Below are 7,771 nucleotides of genomic sequence, written 5' to 3'. Positions count from 1 at the left end.
CGGTGGGCCTGACAATCTCGTTTCGCATTAATCAGGCTCACGGGAGCCGCGGTGCATTTTTGGTAATCAATTTAATTGAACTCAGGATGTCAGAAAGATTCAAGAACGAAATGTGTTTGATCGACATGTAATTTGATCCATTCCGCTCACTGGATTGTGACTGCTGGTACGGAACACTAAACTGTGAGTAGGTTATGAGAGAAATAGCTGTATCAGGCACACATTTACACATTGCAGCGTTTTACATGTTGGATGTTTGCCATGAAGTGGTTATCCTAAGGATGAACTTGTTCAGCGACGTGGCCAGAGCCCCGTGCCTGTCACTTTTTTCGCTCAACCAGTCAACCAACCCCGTGCGCACGACAAATCCTCGTGATCCCCTTGTTACTGTATTTTATCCTCTATATCTCTGATATTCTCGAACTACAGTGAAAACTTTAGCGGGATAATTAGCAAACAATAATTCTTGATGGACGTATGATCACTTTTTCACGAAGGCGAATTCACTTGTGGTTTTTTAGCTTTTTTTTCCACGGATTGGTAGCCCGCGCTCAGTGAAGGCGCCGATTGGCTAGCCGCTTGGGCAGCTACCGTGTCACGGGCGGCTCTTTTTTTGTCGCCGAAATTCGGATGGCACTTGGGGCACTAAAATGTCTCCCCGAGACATAAGGGTTGTCAGGTCGCTCCCTTTTTGCTGGCTGAATCACAGCGCATGACTACCAGCACAGCCATCACACGAGCTTAACTGACATCACAGTGCCACCCAGTCGGCTTGCATGAAGGGAGGATCTTCGGGGAAAATGGCACAGGTTATTCTATTGCGTGTGCGCAACGGGCTTATAACAGTCCATTATTCAACATCATGTGACCAGGTCGCGCGGTGTGTGTACATGGGAGGTAGCTAAAACATGTATAGGAGATATGCGTATATTCAGACCGCAGCAGTAGTGTACGTTTACAGATTTGGAGTACTATCATTGCAGACAACAAGGGTCGGTGCAACACTGTAAGTGCCGTGGCAAGGTGTCGAAAAGTGTAAATGTTCACTTCGCATGGTTGGCCCCACAGGTGCTGCAGCGAAAAAAGGTGTTTGTTAATCTGTTCCACATATCACAAGTGTTTTGCTACTTGATACACGCAAGAGCATGTCAAAGAAACACCTGCAGCTGTTTCTTTGCCATACACTTGAGCGTATCCAATATTTTACGTATACATATCCTGTCTGCTTGGTGTGTACAGGCCTCTCGCCGCATTTTTACAAAACATGGCATTGTGAAACTTCTTGCTTAGTGTTGAAATTTTCAGGCTTTCGGCTTGAAGCGGCGGGATGTGTTGGTTGCGGGAACATGTCAACAAGGGGTTACAGTAGAACGCTTCGGGTGGGATTAAAGCACCAATAGATATCATTTTGTATTCTCCGCTGCAACGATAGTTGAACCGAGCATAGAAGTCCTTGTAGTGACACGCTTTGAAACGGAGCAAATGTCTCGACGTTTTCTGTAAGTTGGTTTGTTGATATTGTGAAGGGTGACCATTGTTCTGCTGTTCAACGTCTGCATAACCGTGTCGGGATGGTTGTTCTAGTCAAATCCCATGAGCTCAGGCATATCACTGATGAAAGTTCCTCTATGAGTGGTAATTAATATTTCTATTGTATATGTATAATATGCATATTATATACACATTTTATATATTATGTACTTACTATTGAATACTAGTAGACTCAAGTGAAAACTGCTAAAGTTAACATTTATTTTTGTTTATTTTTGCAGAGGAATATAAATAGGAAATCAGGTTGCGAAAAACCGCTCACTCGTTTGTATGCCTGGATATATCACCAGCCTTCATAAGCTTATCAGGGCAAAAAATAGAATAAAATGACACAGCCCTTTCTGCTACCGCTTTGCCTGTTCGAAACAGAGTGTTGCGATGAACTGTAGCCTAACAAATACCATAAAAGTATTTACGTGGTACAATTAATCACTGTATATTTTTAATGAACTCCACTTGGAGTGAGACCGAGAACTTAGCTGCTCTGTTGTTTAAGTGGCCTAGGCACTGTTCTCTCGAATGCGATGCCGCGAGGTCAATTCGGGATGAGACATCGGCTGGAGGAGACGTGGATGGATTATAACGCATGTTTGGATATAATGGGGCGGAGAATGGCGCCACGGCGTTCCGCATAGCCTTGGTGTAGCGTCTGTAAAGCCGTTATTTCATGTCATTTGCTTAAAGATTGGGCATCTTAATTTTTTCCGAGCACCATGAAAATAGGGCATAATAGTGAAAGAAAGAAAACCGGTGCACTATAAATATTCTGGTATGAGGCGCCCTCCACTGCAGCGCGCCTCATAGCCCAAGTGTATCTTCGGAGCGTTAAACCGCCAACTCTTATAATTTTAGACAAGGAAGAGAAGAAAATCTTCGTGGAAAGTAAAAAAAGAACAGACGCTCGCGCATTCTTCGCATTAATGAAGTCTTGGAACGCATAGTAGAGGTGTATCAGGCACACGAAGCACCCTCTGAGAGATTAAATTCTGCTAAAACTGTACCAGGCACTCACGGCCACGGTGGTTCCTTGCGGTGGTTCAATGGTTGACGGCTCGATTGCCAGTCGTGGTGTATGCTTTTGTTCTGAATTTGAAAAATGAAAATGCCTCTTCACCTTGATAATGGCCCAGTTAAAGAACCGGAAATTTTCTATAAACTGGTCGTAAACCATTTTCTCATATCTCCATGGCCTCATAGCTACTTTTTAGTGCTCGTCGGAGTACACTCAGGACGTTAAACCTGCTCCTTCTTAGAGTCCTCTGGGTAAATGTTTTCACTTTATTTTCTAAATTAAACATAAACCAACTCACTCAGCAGTAAGTACCACTTCTCGTCAAAGCCCAGTTTGAGCATCGGTGCGGGAAACCCCAGTTTGAGCTTCAAACCACGCGAATAGGAGCGAGTGAATAACACTTACGAGGCAACTGCGTGCACACAAGTGGTTGCATTTTTTCAAATGTGCCATAAAGTTCAAACTAAAAGGAAAAAAAAATGGCCGCCATCCTGCCCTGCGAAAGGGGATGTCCAGCGAAGCTGTCGCAGAACCATTACACATGCTGACAGGGGAGGGTATGAAATGTTCCTCTGTCTCGGGGGCTTGTCATTTGCGCGCGGCTTCCCTGGCGGGAAATGCTGGACCCTGTCTAGCCTGACGCATTCACTCGCCGTCTTGGGCGAATCCAAGCGAAATCCAATTCAATATAATCCAATCCAATCCAATGCTCCTCGCGCATGCGGAGCCCGGCTCTCCAGGAGCCACGCGAAACCGCTCAACCTCTCTCTCTCTGTAACATTTTGTGAACCTTTTATTTTGTTCTTCTTAACCTTCTGTGAACGTTTTTTCACAGATGTTTCGATTTACACGGTGCTATGCGTCTCTCTCTCTTTCTCTCTCTCTCCCTAGCCTTTTGTGCACCTTTTATTTTGTTGTTGTTAACCGTTTGCGAACCCTTTGTTCAGAGATGTTTCGATTTACACGGTGCTGTGCGTCTCTCTCTCTGTTTCTCTCTCTCCTTCTCTGTCTCTCTCTAACCTTCTTTTCTCAAATGAGCGTTGATAGTTAAGGTTTTTGTTCTTTTATGTCGCGTTTTGCAACCTTTTAGGCAGTTTGACGTACACATATTGGGTTTATACTGATGTGCACGCGGACGCCAACCGACGGACAATGCGAAATCCTAAGGTGCTTCGCACCTAAAAGCAGCGTAAATAGCACGTATTCTGAAACTAAGAGGTGGCACAACGGTACTACGACGGCGGGTATGGAATAATAGTATTGTACACCGCATACTAACAGTTCGCTAAACAGGAGGAAGAGTACCAGACATGCAAACGATCTCACGGATGTCTCAAAGTTACAATTCGGTTCAAGAAAGATGGGCGGAATAGAAGTAAGCTGTGCACACATAGGTGGCAGACACAAAATGCACTTGCAGAAAGAGGAAGAAAGCCGAAAGGGCAGGAAAAAAAAAAGAAGACGGGGCATGCGCAGTCGGTGTCTTTCTAATAGAGCGCAGAAAAAAATGCGCGCCAATTCACCCTGTGAAGGTGGTTGGAAAGCGAAGGTGTAAACGACACCCTCAACGAATACCCATGCAACGTCACTTGAATTCACACGCGTCGCTCTAGCAGGAGGGAAACCAGAGACAAGCTAAATGCGGTTAACCACACTCCTTTTTAATTCGAAGAGATATTCTTTGCTAAGGTCAAACCAATGGATGATCCAGGAATGGTGGTTGGTAAGTTGTATTGTGGTAGCACATCAGTGGAAATTGTTCTTTATAAAACCAAAGGTAGCTCCAACCCGGTGTTAGAAGATCTCACTTCTCCTCCGTCTCTGCCGCCGCCGATGAAGGCGACTAGATGGGCGGCAGAGACGGAGGAGAAGTAAGGTGCCATGCGTTGGTGTGAGCATCCTTTAATTTTAAGTGCAGAGCACTTTAAGGGCTCGTTTGTCGTCGTAGCTCGCTCGCTGGATCCAAGAAGAGCAACACGGCGTCCCGTGGTAACGCTGTCGTTCACGGGGTAACCCAGAGGCTTGAAAAGACAAGCGGTTAATGTAGTCATAAGTGTTACAAACTCGTCAACCGTTGGCGCTTGTCTTACATCTCCCCGTTGTTTAGCTCAAAGAAACCTATGGGTACACTTGAGGCAAAATATACGTAATTCACCTACAGCGCCCGCGTTCATTGAGATGGAAACGCTCATTGGGTTGGTTTTTACGTAAGCGAAAAAAGCGGCAGCGCAAAAAAACAATGGCGCGTTCGAAATGACGCAGAAAGGCTCCACGCGCAAGACCGCAAGAAGAAAATGGCGCGTTCGAAATGACGCAGAAAGGCTCCAGCACCGTAAGAAAAAAAAAACGCTTTTGAAATGACGCAAAACAGCGGCACCATACGAATCTAAAACAAGCACAACAAGAACAGAACTTCCGCTGGTGCAGTTTAAGGCAGGGGGCGCGCGTGCACAGCAAAGGCGGCAAATTTGAATTGCGTAAGGTGGTAGCAGTGAGCGGATAACGGCGGTACAGCCCATTATGGCGAATCACTGCTCTGCACTTTCGAAAGCTTTCGCATTAAGTGGAATTTTTTTACTAATTCCTAGCGCACGGATAAGGCGCGCACACGGCCGCTACAAACGCCGTGGGCGGAGCACACAGCGGCGCGAGACTTGTGTGGCGCTACAACATGACACTAAGCGAACCGCAGGGGGTAAACCCGCAGATGTGCTCGCTGAGTGTACCGTCTGTAACCCCCCCCCCCCCCCCCCCCCCCCTCTCCCGTCTCCGCGTGGGCTCTTAGCTCAATCGGTAAGACAACGGGCTCTCGCGCCGTTTCTTTATTCATTCCAGGTTCGATTCTTGGGGGTGCCCGTAACACTTATTTGTTCGCGGAAGTTTTCGGTCGACACCAACGGTTGTGGAACAGCCCTTGGGGGGTAGTGGTAAAGAGCTTCGCTTTAAAAGCTTCGCTTTATTAATCAGAATATATGGGAAATAACAGTGGGAGCACTATATCGACTTCTGTGAGCTACAGCTGACAGAAAATGCAAAGCGTACAGATGCGCCTTGAAATTAATGTCAGTGTACGGCCCAGTGTACGGGAAATTTACACGTAATCTTTGGGGTTTAATCAGCCGAAGCTGTATCAGGGCTATATGTAATGGCGTTTAGCAATGCCGGAGGCTAATTTACAGGTTACATTCGGTTCATCAATGTGCGCACAATATATTCATGGCTAAGTGGCTTTTTTGCTGCATCAACCCCAAACACAGACCTTGCGAGACCGAGGAGCAGAGGTCTCTACCTCATGAAGAACACCAAAATGAAAGAAGCACTAGCACTGATTTCAAGCTCAAAGGCTTGAAACGCTTCTTTTTATTGCTTTTGTAGCGCATCATTCAGCTATTGCACAAGCCGTCGCAAGGCTCCTACATTGGCAGCAGCGCCTTGTATCGTTAAAGGTGCCGTGCCGGACTGAATGCTTCACTTGTGCGTATTGCCGCTCTGCTGCCTACTTTGCATTGCTGCAGTGTTTTATGTCGTGTGTGTATGAAGGTCAGGTCGCATGCGGAAAAGAAATTGTATGTGGGTAGGAGAGGCACATAATTGCGTTATTATGCTATTGTATCACCATATTGTTGTGCGGGAGGATTTCCCGTAGCTGTACTGCATGCTTTTTTTTCTTTCAGTACATACGAAACACTGGAAGCGTAATTGAGCCTAAAGAACTGATGCTTTGTATAAAACTGCTGAGAGACCTATTTACACTTGTTACAAACGTTATTTTTCCTGTTAAAATTCCCTACAAAAACAGCACACCATTACAAGTCACCTTTTCGTGGCCCTATTATGGTGTGATCTTTGTGCAGAAGGTGATTTGTAAGCTGTGATTTACTAGTCCCATGCTCTGTCAACGCTGCGTTGCCAATAAAGAATTAAATTAAAATTTGCCTTTGTTGCGGATAACTCATCCTCAACCATAGCGCAAGGAACAAACGAAGACACAAGTAATATGTACACGGCGCTTATCAATGATACCATGTGTTACATGCATCAATGCTCGTCTTTAAAAAAAGTTTTCTTGATGGAACCATATCTCTCCGTTCGCATTGAAACCTTCCTTACAAGAAGGTCGCATTTTGTAGTCTACTTGGTCTAAAACCAAGAACAAGAACGGAATTACCTTCCTATCTAAAAAACCATAACGATTTTCGCCTATGAGAACACTGGGCGCCGTCTTGGCGATCTTGACCACGTTCAAGTGGGTCCAGAACAAAATACGCGATGCCCCCCCCCCCCCCCCAACCTGCCGCGATGTGGCATCGCGTCTTTTTTCCTCGATACCCGATGTGGCACCGCACTACAGCCACGGTCAAGACCGCCAGTACGGCCCCAAGACTTCGCGCTAGGGACAATTGTGTTGTTTTTATTACTAGAAGAAATATGCACAAATATAGCAGTTTGGGTTCTTTGCAATAGAGAGGCGTGAACTGGCCCTCATGAGGCCGTCACACCGAACGGATGATTACAGTTTTCTTGGTACTTGTAAAAACAAAACGAGAAACGTTATTTCAATCCTCTCATATCTCTGAATTAGACGCAGTAAAAAAAATCAGAGCTCTTTCTCCCTGGAGAGAGGGAAGTCCAGCGGAGCTAGCGATCCGGTTGTATTTGCTATGCAGGGTGTACCTATATTGGGTATTTGCTATATTTGAGTTATAAGGGCAGTGGTGCCATCTCTACATCACAAGCTAAGGGCACACATGATTATTCAGTAGAGACAATGGTGGTTTATTACAGATTATCTATGCCAATTACAGCGCCGGTTCAAGTGCACCGTTCCGTTATAGGGGAATAATTAGGATGAGCGCAAAACTTTTGCTATGGAGGCCGAAAGTGTCTAGACGTCCATACCGCTGCTGGTCACCAGGATCTCCCGCATGTAAGAGTTTATGCAGCCGGTTTCGATACATTTTGCCGGCATGCATGCTTGTCAATGGCGCATGGTGTGTATGTGGCTGCGCTATTGGCAGAAAAGAGCTTCTACTTTCTGGTGCGTGTTACGGGAGGGGTATGAAATTTGACTTGAGTCGAAGTAAAGCAAAATAAAAATCAGAGGCCTTTCACTTTGTGAGACCGAAGCCAGTGAAGCTGCAGCTACGGTGGTTTCTCGAGTGTCCGGTGCATCCCCGGGTACTTCCCGTCAGACAGAACCCCGACGCT

Source organism: Haemaphysalis longicornis, unplaced genomic scaffold, assembly GCF_048455015.1.
Source record: "Haemaphysalis longicornis isolate Haplotype H1 unplaced genomic scaffold, Haemaphysalis longicornis Haplotype H1 scaffold_1, whole genome shotgun sequence".
NCBI classification, from domain to species: Eukaryota; Metazoa; Arthropoda; class Arachnida; order Ixodida; family Ixodidae; genus Haemaphysalis; species Haemaphysalis longicornis.
The sequence above is the reverse complement of the archived record's forward strand: the minus strand, read 5'-3'. Positions refer to the sequence as shown.